Below are 13,806 nucleotides of genomic sequence, written 5' to 3' on the forward strand. Positions count from 1 at the left end.
CTCTCTATATACATATATATATATATATATATATATATATATATATATATATATATATATATATATACTCTATATATAAGTGAATGTTTGTATATTTCTTTGGATTCTATGGAAATCCGAATCGCTTGACAGACCCAGACAAAATTTTGCACACGGCCTCTATGTCACCCAAGAAAGGTTTATAACTCAAAATCAAACCCCTACCCCGTGACAGACATACAAACACAGACAAAACAAATTAAATTTTTGTTTAATTAAATTTTCAACCGACGCCTCCACCTTTTTTTCTAGGTGCTGTAAGACATAAGGTTGTACTAAACTTTTCCCATTGCAAACCCTATAATTAGTATATTACATTAAAAAAATTAAACAGATGTGTTTGACTGTATTAGAATTACTTTCATTCAGTCATAAAGCAATGTAATTCAAATTATGACTTCTACCACCACACCAGTCAGACCTGACAATACTCGCCACGGAAAAAAGTAGTAACAGACCAGATTTTTCTGTGACAGCCTTACCCGCTCATTAAAAAACTACTCGCGTCGAAATTACCACGTTTTTTTCAGTGTTCATCTTAAGCCAAACGTATCTTAATCATACTCTGCCACTACAATACAAATTCTTAAGTGCCTTGCGGTATTACCATCATCATATCTAAGTACTTAATCCACAAAAACAAAAAATTATAGTTATGGGCATAACTGTGGAATGGACATAACTGTGGAGATCAAGAACTAATTCATCACCATCCGCGCATGCGTATTAGTGCACCAAATGATTCTGTGACAGATCTCGAGACGAAATTACCATGTTTTTTTTTTTCAGTGTGCATCTTAAGCCAAACGTATCTTAATTAAACACTGTCAATAAAATACAGATTCATAAGTAACTTGAGGTATTGCCATCATCATATCTAGAACGAATCTCCTTCGATTTGCTGTGCGGTGAATTTCACGTAATTGATAAAAGGTCCGTCCACTGTTGAAAGGGAGACAGACGCCCCCCCCCACACAAATACACAGACACACCTGAGCACAAACCGTAGAAGTATAAGATCTTTGATTTATTGTCTTTGTTCAGTGATGTTTATTCTTTTCGAATAGGGGAACGTAACTAACTTTCCCCCTTATATCGACAATTTCTGTATTAGCAGACTAAGTAATTCTGTGACAAAACTACCCCCTCATTAAAAAATTAATCGCGACGAAATTACCACATTTTTTCAGTGTTCATCTTAAGCCAAACGTATCTTCATTACACCTTGCCAATAAAATACAAATTCTTAAGTACCATCATCATATCTAAGTACTTAATCCAGTAAAAAAAATCACCATATGTCGACAGTTTCTGTATTAGACCGTTAAAACTTCGGCCTACACTTCCCTCAGAAACGCCAAAGGAAACTGAAACGCGCTCGTTAATGCAGCTCTTTTTACGGTGTCTAACATTACCATCGTGATAATAATTTAATATTTATATAGACAACGGACACTGTATCTTAATAACTTAAGAATATTCTGAAGCTATTTGTCAAGCTGACAACCTGCCATCTACAGTGATTTTATCTCCCCTCACCCTCCCCTCCCCCTCCCCTTCCCTTCCCTTCCCTCTTCCCTTCTTTTTCCCTACCCTTCCCCCACCCCCTTCCCTCCCCTCCCACTCACCCTCCCATCCCCCTCCCTCCACCCCCTCCCCTCCACCTTCCCCTTCCGCTTCCCCTACATTTCCCCTCCCCTCCCCCTCTCCTTCCCCATTCCCCCTCCTCTATCCTCTCAGTTCTTTCCCCTTTCCCTTCCTACCCTATTTCCTCCCCCTCTCCTTAACCCCCTACCCTCTGCCCTCCCACTGCCTATAGATTGTTATTCAGAGTTTTAACGGGCCTACCCGTAGGTTTTATTCAGATTTTTTCCATTATACCTGTATACACACACACACACACACACACACACACACACACACATATATATATATATATATATATATATATATATATATATATATATATATATATATATATATATATATATATATATATATATAATATATATATATATATATAATTGTATATATGTGCATGTGCATATAATATGTATAGACTGGCAGAATTTGAGACGTACTGTGTCTCACGGGTCGTTGGAGTCGAATATTATATACATACATACATACATACATACATACATATATATATATATATATATATATATGTTTTTTGTGTATACAGTATATATATATATATATATATATATATATATATATATATATATATATATATATATATATGTGTGTGTGTGTGTGTGTGTGTGTGTGTGTGTGTAGGTAGTGGAAGTTTAAAGTCCGCCGCTGCCAACACAGTCCATTTTGGAAATAGGGCCACATGAATTTAATTCTTATACAGAGAGAGAGAGAGAGAGAGAGAGAGAGAGAGAGAGAGAGAGAGAGAGAGACCAATGCATCAACTATTTTTGTCAGACTCCAGTAGCCTACTCTTGGAATATTATTTTGGTCGTAAGTGTTAACTCCTCAGTATTTATGGATCATTTTATTTTGTGAAGATTACATCTTTAATGTCCATTGGTCTCTCTCTCTCTCTCTCTCTCTCTCTCTCTCTCTCTCTCTCTGACCGGTTTTTGAATAATAAAAAATAAAATAATTTTCAGGAAATATTGTTATCTTTGCCCAATTTTTCATAAATCAAAGAATTACAGTAGATAAGGATTTTAAGCGATTTGGAATAACCATAGTTTTGTATGGTTGTTTATTATTATATTTAATTTTTTATTCGTTTCATATGCGCAAAGAAGTCATTCAAATAGCTTCGTAAAATATTTTAAGTGATGTTTCAAAGACCAGATTTAATGTCTTGAGAACTTAAATGAATTCTTCAATAGGGCCTGATAAAAAACACCCACTCCACTTTAACGTATTCTTCCCAAAACCGGGACTAACAAATTATTCTTTTTGTCTTTCTTCTGTGATGAATTTTTTTTTTTAATGAAGTGGCCGACTCGGATGATAGTGCTCAACTGAGGTATCCGGAAAAAGTCACTGGCAAGTCCAGAAGAGACGTTTTTTTTCTTTTTTGTCTCATAAATACTTACATACTGCAAGCGGTTACATTGATAAGGTGAGTATTACTTCATTTTACTTTGTGCCTAAATGCTGGTTTCGTATACGCTGACGATGCTGTATGTTTGTGCAATGACAAGTTTACGAAGAAAATAGCATTTTGTTCAGTACATTGAATAAGAGTAAGGCAATAAAGCAATGGCACTTATGCAATTGAATTATAGCGAACTCTTAGTGTATGTATTGATAGCAACCTACAATTAATTATAAGTTAAAGTTTTGCTATCAAGTATCTTAAACGAACCTGAAATTAATGAACATTAAATCAGTCTTTACTGACATTGCACAACATAAATATCTTCGTTTTTCTGCCTTACTTTGTGGAAGGTATTGAATAAAACTGGATTTATTCGCAATCTGTCAAGTTAAAAGAATTAATTCATTCACAAGATATGTACTGTCCGTTGAAAAAGTAGCTTAATATTACTTATCTTGTTATTACATTTGTTTATGGTATATAGATGAAATTGCATTAATAGATTTCTCTTATAAAATGATGAACTGAAAGCCTATTGAAAATGACTTAAATATAGAGGAAGCCGGAGAATTCCACGTTGTCATGTAGGGTGCAAGAACTACGACTTTAAAAGGAATAAACAAGGTTAAAGTGGCAGGATTGTACATAGTTGTGTGAACGTTATCTTTTTTTAATTATTGCTGTTTTAGACATACCCAGCGTTTAAAGTTCTTTTGGAAATTCGCATAATCATTAATAGGAAATTTCACTGTACGTGTAGTTGACAAAGACTCCGTGAATTCCACAGATTTTAAAGTCAAAATTTTATGGATAATGCAAAATTATAAATGACCTCTCTCTCTCTCTCTCTCTCTCTCTCTCTCTCTCTCTCTCTCTCTCTCTCTCTCTCTCTCTCTCTCTCTCTCTCACCACGTGTAACAGTCAGTTTTTGAGTAATCTCAATAGATTTCAGTTCGAAATTACAGTTATTAAAAAGATCTGTGAATGGATAGTTCAATCTCCATGCTGAAACTTACTTTTCTTTTATTTTTTAATAGATTTTTACCACGCACGTTCTTGGTTGTTGTTTGTTGACACGTCGCGTCCGTGGCATTCCTTTCATCTTCCCTCGGCTAACAAATCCGACTTGTTTGTCACCCCAACAAGTGGACAGGTTCGCACTGATTTAATCCCAGATTTCTAAGGGCTTAGTCGATCATAACCGTCGTACTTGTTTTTACAGCTTCGGGATGAAAGCAAATCTCTTGTATCCCGCTAAAACACTGGGGGACAAATTTCGCTGCCTTGTTGTTGGAAACACGTGTAAGTTGTTTGTTTGAAAGGGACACTTTGTTTTTTTTCTTGCACTCTCTTTTATAGAGGTAATTCATCTGTAAAAGTATATTTTTATTGTCATCTTGTGGAAAATTAATAGTTTGGCTTTTGTTATGGTTGTCGTCGTGTTTCCCTTTCCTTTTAAGAACAAGTATCCCACGTGTTCAAGTCAAAGACATGTTAAACAATCTCTCTCTCTCTCTCTCTCTCTCTCTCTCTCTCTCTCTCTCTCTCTCTCTCTCTCTCTCTCCGACATTATCTTCTGACCCTCTTTCAGTTTCTCCCTTTCCTTTCAACCACATGCAGCCCCTTACCCCCAGATCCTCTCCTTCTTACCTCTTCCTCTTCGTCCCAGAGGGAGACTGACGTCGGCAGTTTTAAGTTGCATTTTTATCGTTTTGTAGTGTTGATGTAAAGGGTTCAGAGGCCCCACGTGCCCAACGCGACCTTTTACCCTCCCTCTGTCTTTTGGGTCTTAGAAAAATCCCCAAGGAGGATCCTTTCCCCCCTTCCCTGGCACTAAGTGCCACTGAAAGAGGCCGTTCTGGGGCCACTAGAAAGACTGCCACTGCTGTCCTGAAGACCCTCGCTGTCAAAACACGTGGAATGCGTTTCGCTCTGTCGGGGCGGCAACAACATCAGAGGTGACAACAACAACAACAACAACAATAGTGACAATAACTATGAGTGTGACAATGACTCAGAGTTGCCATTTCTCATTGGTTGTCCTTAGTACTTTCATACACAAACACATATACAATGTATCAATATTTTTTTAAAAGCTATATTATTTATTAATAATAATAATAATAATAATAATAATAATAATAATAATAATAATAATAATAATGATAATAATAATAATAATGTGTAAACTCGCATATTTTGTGAATGATTTGCTAGATATTTGTTCTGACAGATTTACTGGGAGATTGCTGTGCTCGTTCGTATGATGAATATTTTGGCATGAAAATGTACTGGGTATTTTATATGCTCAAAATGTTCTTAGATTAGAGAAGAAAACTCCATATCACCGGTAAGAATATTCTGCCTTTAATTGGTTTGTTTTCCAAGTTACATAATTAGTGTTGTTCCCACGCTCGTCTACTCTCACGCCACGATATTCTCTCTCTCTCTCTCTCTCTCTCTCTCTCTCTCTCTCTCTCTCTCTCACACACACACACACACACACACACACACATATATATATATATATATATATATATATATATATATATATATATATATATATATATATATATTTGTGTGTGTGTGTATCTATATGTATATATATACAGCAATTCGGAAATTTGTTACATATAGAATAGCGATTAACATGAGTGAGCCGAATTCCGTTATATGGATATATGACCACTGAGATATTGTTTATTAATTAAAGTATTGCAACACTGAATTAATTTATAATTAGATTAATAAAGTCCAGTGAATGATTGCCTATTGTTGTATGCAACTTGACACTAACTCATTTTTATATTTTGCACGTCCATTGAAAGAAAATCCTGAATATTCGGGATCCCTGAGTACATAACAATTACTATTTTATTCAGGTAGTTGTTACTACCATTGCTGTTTTGTAGATTATAAATGAACTTCAGTTTGATGTCCTGGATTAATTGATTGATCCAGTTTCAAGAGTCGTATATACTGCCCTTTTTAAAACATCTTCATTAAGTCCATTTAAGTCATTTTCAAGCATACACGCACACTCACATACTCACACACACATACACATAAGTAATTAACAATTCAACAATTTACTATTGCAAAGTACTTTCAGGTGCATTTATTCTTTGGTAATAATGTCCATTGGCTCTTTCATCATTGAAATGGGGACCTTCCGAGGTAAGAGGCAGATTCAGATCTAATGATTTATATTTACACCTTTATGTTTTATAAATATTTTTAGTTAGGTGTTAAAGAGGAATAATATATATATATATATATATATATATATATATATATATATATATATATATATATATATATATATATATATATATATATATATATAATGTATATATATATATATATATATTTATACATTTTCATGCCTCATGGTCCCAAAGGACGGAGGGGAAAGAAGACTTCTCCAGTTTCATTTCTTTCTTCTTCTACTCCTTCTCTCCCTCTTCGCTTACCTATCCCCTCTTCCCTCTCCCTCTCCCTCACCCTCCCCACCCTTCCTTTGTGAATTGTTCAAAACAACTCTCGTTACGTACTACCGTGAGATTTTTTGTTTACCGTTATTCGGCTGTTAAGAAGATTCTGTCGCTACCTGCCACGGCGATAAAGCTTTTACCAACGGTTACAGGTTCCCCTAACCATAATAATTCATTCACTTGTTTGCGTCGTGTACTCCTTTCCGTGCCCTTTGTCGTTAAGATAAGTTTTATCGATACACTCGCTGGGGCTGATGCGAGGGACTTGTTTCGCAACTCGCTTTTGTAAACACCTTGCTCTTCTCATTCGGACTTCCCTCGTCTTTTTGCTTTCCTCGCCTTTCTTCTCCTTTGACTGATGTTCGCTTTTATCGAATTGCTCTTTGAATGTTAATCCTTATGATGACTTACTCAGTGTTTTGAATTTCGTGCACTATATTTTCCAGTGGCCCTCACCAACAGTTTGGTGAAGCTTGTCTTTTGGGTTCCCTGGCTTACCCTGTTGTCTTTTTCAACTGTTTCATTTTGAAAATTTTTATTAGTTGATCATGGTGTTTATCTGTTTTTAGTTTAATGTTTTATCATGTTATTTATTCAATTTATTTATTTTAAGGTATAAATGTCAGTTAATTCAATTCATCATTTGATTTTTTAGCCAGCTCTCCTGGTTTTTTTTATCTATGTTTTTACTGTAAACGAAAATACTGATATGCGAGACTTTATTGGCCGTAAGGATTTGCGTATCATGAATTAATAAAATGAAAAAATTCACATTATGAATTAATAATGATGAAGATAATATTATTCAGATTAAGACTTCTTTTAATTCGTCGTTTGTATCTTAGGTTTAGAGGAACCATGTAAAGATGTAAAGAAATAGAGCGGTTTACGGAGCTATCCTAGAGAACTGCGTAATTAATTTTGGAGTGACACGTTAGTATTTTTTTTTTTTTTTTTTTTTGCTAAGACGAAATTTATTTGTCATTTAAACGAAATATTCATGGTACCTTATAAAAGGAAAGAGCAGAGATGGTGATGCTTGATAGTCTATAATGGAGGGCAGTTACAATTATCGTATAGTAATTGATTCACCATTAGAAACAATTATCCTGTGCCCTGGTCACCATTGGCGGAAGTGCGTTACATGTATAGCTCTCTGGATCCAGTTGTATTGGTGATCACACGTACACATGAAGTATATAAATGAGAACGGGGCTTGTGACGTGCGTCATGCGGATATATTCATACCCTGTTACGACCTAAGGGCGGGGAGGAACGGCAACTGTCCGATCGTTAATCAATGGTGTAATGAGAGTCCTGGACAGTTTTTATTGCTCTGTCCTTTCTCTGGGGTGGTCGGCTCTCTCTCTCTCTCTCTCTCTCTCTCTCTCTCTCTCTCTCTCTCTCTGTTACCAGAATCATTTTATTGGGCACTGTTCTGGGAATAGGGGAAAAAATATTCGGAATGAATACATATCCATGTTGGTGATTCGTATATCACTTGTCATTTCTTGACAATACTAACAAAACATAAATTATTATTTTGGAAGATTTTGTTCGTTTTTAAAATTTACATTTCACTGGATAGGTTGCAGTGACTACTATTTTTTGTACTGAGATTATTTTCTGCATGTTATTGTGTTCAATTATTTGTATTTTTATTGTACTGGGTGGTGTTATCTGCCCTTTTTTCGTTCGCATGGATTATCCTTCGTAGAACAACTGAAAACAAAAAGTGAAAACTTGAGAAAAGCCAAAGGAATTGCCATCATCAGCGATCCCTGAAGTGTGAATCATTTTATCCCGGTTCGTCTGGTGAGTTCGAGTCACACATTGCTTAACTGTTCACTTGTAACCGATGGTCATAATTTTCTTTTAATGTGGCATTTGAGTCTGCGTGAACGTTCATAGGCGGAGCGTGATAGCGTACTGGTGATATTAAATTTTAATGGTCGATTGATCGTCTTGCACGTTCGTTTTAAATGGTAATTACCACTTTGAACCATTTTTTTTATTTTAGTTTTTATTCCGTAAGATAATATAAAAATGTCGACACATTCTTGATGGCTACCTTGGCTGGACGTTTAGGATACCACGATGCTGCAGTTTAGAATAAAATCTGTTGAAATATTGGCACCTAAAGCAAAGTAGGCTTCAGGATATAAAGAGTTAGAAATTGTTGCTCAAATGCACAGTTAAAATGAGTTGTTTTTTAGCACTAAGTCTTTGGTGATCTTTGGTGTTCTTTCAACCTCTTATAAAAGTTCCAGCTACTTGATGCAGTAGAGTAGAATGTGCATGTTACTCCTTTGTGTTCTAAGAAAAAGAAAATAACTGCTCTTTAACTGTAACTTAAGATTATTTCATTGAGCATCAAGTGAGAAAGTTCCTGTATCTCGTACGCAAGTAACTTATTCTTGTACTTTGGCCCTTAGAGCAGAATGTATCTTTCCACAGATTCATGGAGCAGTCAGATAAGAGTGAACCAGTGTTGTCAAGGCTACGAGTGTCTTTAATCTGCAATTTTAGATTTTGTAATGTGTTTTTTCTGCATGGGTCTGTAGTTGACAGAAACAAAAATTATGCATCCTAATTATCTGGTAAAGTTGTCTTTATCAAATCACCTAGTAAAAAGTCTGGCTTTAATGGAATCTCCAAGTGTTGCGCATGGAAGAGAGAGTCACCACGAGACCCGAAAGTAGAGTAAATAACCACAAAATAAGTCTCGTCGATGTTTTATGCTTTGAGACTTAACATGTAAAAACCCTTCTTTTCTAGAATTCAAATGTAACGAATCACTGCATGCATGCATACCTCATTGACTACACATTCAGTTATGAACGGTGTCCCACTTTGAGGGGTAGTTCCAGAAAGCTGGAGCAGTCCGTTTACAGGCTTCTGTCAGAAGGCGTGAGGGCGCCAACTCCACGCTGCATCACCCCTCTGATTTGGGTAATTAATCAGCATCATTGCACTCATTGTTATCATTAACTTTTCACATCACATTTTCCCCATTGGAGGGTATTCATGAATAAATTCTCTCTGATGTTTGTTATCGTGTACAGTTTCTTTCTGAAACTGCACCTGGTCCAGGGATTCTTAAGTACCCGTTCGCCTTGATTTTCTAGGCTTTCCTACTGGTCTTCGTCTTGCTGCTTCTGTTTCTACTAGCTGTCCCTCACCCCTTCTCATCATATGTCCAAACCATTTCAGTCTTTTACGCACATCATAATTTTTTGCCGTGTTTACTAACTGTATACACACACTCATTCCACTTCATCCACGCTGTTGGTGCTCTTTTTCTGTCTGCCAAGTCACCTCCTGCTTTACTGTCTAGCGTGTTCCAAAAGAAGCAGACTTGTTCTTCCTGTCAGCACCATGGAGTGGAAGGGTGGGTTGATGAGAGGAAGAACGAGTCTCTTTCTTTTGGAACACGCTAGACAGTAAAGCAGGAGTTGACTGGCCAGACAGAAAAAGAGTACCAACAGCGTGGGTGAAGTGGAATGAGTGTATGTATACAGTTAGTAAACACGGCAAAAATTATGATGTACGTAAAAGACTGAAATGGTTTGGACATATGATGAGAAAGGGTGAGGAACAGCTAGTAGAAACAGAAGCAGCAATACGAGGACCAGTAGGAAAGCCTAGAAAATCAAGGAGAATGGGTACTTAAGAATCCCTGGACCAGGTGCAGTTTCAGAAAGAAACTGTACACGATAGCAAACATCCTCTTGCTCTTCAAATACATTTCAGAACATATTCAATCTATGTAACATATGGTATCCACTGACATTCAAAGCCTTACTTTCTCCCCCCCTGCTTCCGTTGCTTGGAACCGGTGTCAAAAAGTTTCTTTCGTGTTTATGTTAGGAAAGTCAGTTGTAGCACCCCGTCTCTTAGTTGACTACCCGTTTGAAACATAGGTCATATATCCTACATCAGCTTTGAATAGATCTGTTTTATAGACAGTGCAGTGCCATTAACGAATTTTTAACTAGTTATTTCTGTATTAGGTTAGATTTCTATTGCACTTACGTTTACTAACAAAAGTGTTGCTTGAAAATCTCTGCTTACTTGAAACTGTAAAAGGCTTACTTCGCAGTGTAAACTGCAAGAGTGACTTGTCGTTCAGTAATCAAAGGACGGCCTTACGAAGAGAAGAGAGAAACTTTTAAACCTGAAATAAATTGAAATGTAAGAATCTTTTCCCGCAAGCCTGTAAGAATTCTGCAACTTGCATGAAAACTAAGATTTATTATGACCTTGTAGTGTCATCTTGACAGTTCTGGATTGGCCTAATTTTTAAACTTATCTTGAGGAACGAAACATATCGTAACTGTGTGAAACGTAAATCTAAATGGCGTTCTTGTGAATCTTATTTCCGAATTTACGCGACATAACTGTTGTAGCATGTGTTGGATACCCGGTGCTAAGCAAATCCACTGATAAAACAGTTTTCCTTTACTTTATATGTCTTCAAAGGCCATCCTCTCACATGAAATGACACATTGCTATATCAGTGTAATTGAAACTTCTCAATTATTTCTCAACACTTTTCGCAACACATTCACGTTTTTTTTCGTTGAGGATATCCGAATCTTTCTGTACCACCATTACAAATTTCGTGCAGTGAATTATTATTGCACCGTGAGTAAACAAATTTCAGTATCCAGTCTTATATTTTTATGTTGCAGTTGCCTTCAAACTCAGTGGCTGAATTTGATAATGATTAGAGCATCAAGCAAAGGAGAGTAAAAATTTGGGGGGGTGGGGACCGCAAAACACCCTTCAGCTGACTTTAAGAGCGCATGACTCATGGAATATAAGTTTGCAATTTTTTGTGGACATTTTCAAGTCAAACACAGTCTTTCGATCATCCAGGAAGACTCTAATGGGTTGTAAGTGTTTTGCTCGAATGATTTCAGTTTGTTAAAGAAAACGTGAAGTGATGTTTTATTACCTAATAACCTGAATCTCATTAGGGAACGAAAAAAAATTATGACTATTTTTATCATTTTTGTTTGTGTATTGCAGTGTTATTGTTTTTGGAATAAATCTTTACCATTTCATTGTCAGAGTAATCGGTGCTAAGACTAAGTTTTAGATGTCTTCTGTATACGCTCGGGAAGGAAGGAAAGTTTTATTAAGGCTCGCTGGTATTTTTCTTTCCCTTATATGCTACAGCCAGTGCAAAATTCTGAAGCATTTAATTTCATAAGTAGCCTTAAGAAATTTCCAATTACTCTTGTTAAAGGGTGTAGTGTGGCAACCTCAAAGATTAATTATAATGTGCAAGTGCGGGTGTACAGAAAAGTTAGGTCAGGTCACCACTTTCTCTTGAAAATGTTGTTAATATTATAATCTTTACGATTTTTTTTATCTCAGTCTGACGTGTGGTTTATTTTTGTCTGTTGCTGAATTCCTTGTTAGACAAAGGCAAACCCATACTACTTTCTCAAGCAGCAAAATTGTAATTTAGTGTGAAATAATGTTCTCCGGCTCAAAGATCTGTCCAAACTCGTTTTATAAAGTGTAAAATAATAGCCTGAATGCCCCATAATTGTCTGTGACAGATCCTTATTATATCGAAACAAATCTCCGCTTTTCTCTGCTACCTTCGTAGACCTGCTCCAGGTTATTGCACGCTCGCAAATCACGAGGTTCATCACCAGCCTGACGATTAGTGTAATTAGCACTCTTGCTTTGAAACCGAGTAGTTAGGCGTACTCGCATTCCCTCCTATGTCAGGGATATTGGAGTGTGCCACATTGTTATTACAAAACATTACTGTTGATGAAGCACTTTCCATGAACAGTTAACCTCTCATGAGACTGAAACAATTTCGACTTTTTATTTATCTTCTCTCTTTTTGTGCTTAGGTATTCGTCTTGGTCCCTCCTGTTATATCTAGATAGAGTACTTTTTCCGTCGTGTTACGGTGTCTTTTGTCTCCCTGTCTCCCTGTATCTGGTTATCATAAGTTTTATAATCATTATACTATACCATTTTTACCTGTCTTTAGGAAGAGCTTCCTCAGCCAGTAAAGAACTCTGAAACAATAAACTTAAGTAATCTCTAAATAACCTAACACAAAAATGACATGATTTTATAGCAAGTTTCCACTGCTGTTTGATTGCTTTTTTTTTAAGGTTGCTGCTCATGCAGGGCTTCGAATCAACCTTTTCACCTTCGGCTCGTTGGTAATTTATTCAATAATCATGTATTTAGATCACGAACTGGAACGTATGCACGAGTATATATATATATATATATATATATATATATATATATATATATATATATATATATATATATATATATATATATATATATATATATATATATATATATATATATATATATATATATATATATATATATATATGCATATAAAGACAAAATCCACGAAGGAAAGAGAAACAATGGAGTGCTGCAAGGCCTTTCGACTTACACTAGTCCTTTACTTACCAGACGTTGTTTCTTTTTTCCTACGTGGATTTTGTCTTTATTTATATATTCATCACGTTCCTTATTTTCGTGATTCAGTTAGCAAGGAGTCTCCCAGAGAGGTGTTAACCTTTCCGAGTCCGCAGGTCTTTTGTGAGAAGGTTGTTAGTACCTTGCCCTTTTCTTTTTTGGTTGCTATCCATCCACTGCTCAGGTCAAGGACATAATAGATTTTCAGAAAGTGGGCCTAATAACCGCCACTCCCCCTACGTTTTATGTAACTCTATAGCCTTACTGATGAGGCGACGTCAATAACCATATATATATATATATATATATATATATATATATATATATATATATATATATATATATATATATATATAGAGAGAGAGAGAGAGAGAGAGAGAGAGAGAGAGAGAGAGTGTGTGTGTGTGTGTGTGTGTGTGTGTGTGTGCGCGCGCTTATCTGCCTGCACTGTACAGTACATGGACAAGTACGCAGGTGTAAGTGTTTGCATCCTTGCGTGTACGTTGGAGAGAGAGGGGCGGGGAGGGGGAGATCCGGATCACGACACATGTCAATAGTCAATGTTTAGGTAGCATTAGACACAGTATGTAGTTCCTGAACATTCATATATGCAATTGACGGGAGTGTATTTGCATGAATCTCTCTCTCTCTCTCTCTCTCTCTCTCTCTCTCTCTCTCTCTCTCTCTCTCTCTCTCTCTCTCTCTCTCTCTCTCATGATATTACAGTAT

Source organism: Macrobrachium rosenbergii, chromosome 5 (genome assembly GCF_040412425.1).
Source record: "Macrobrachium rosenbergii isolate ZJJX-2024 chromosome 5, ASM4041242v1, whole genome shotgun sequence".
In the NCBI taxonomy this organism is placed as follows: Eukaryota; Metazoa; Arthropoda; class Malacostraca; order Decapoda; family Palaemonidae; genus Macrobrachium; species Macrobrachium rosenbergii.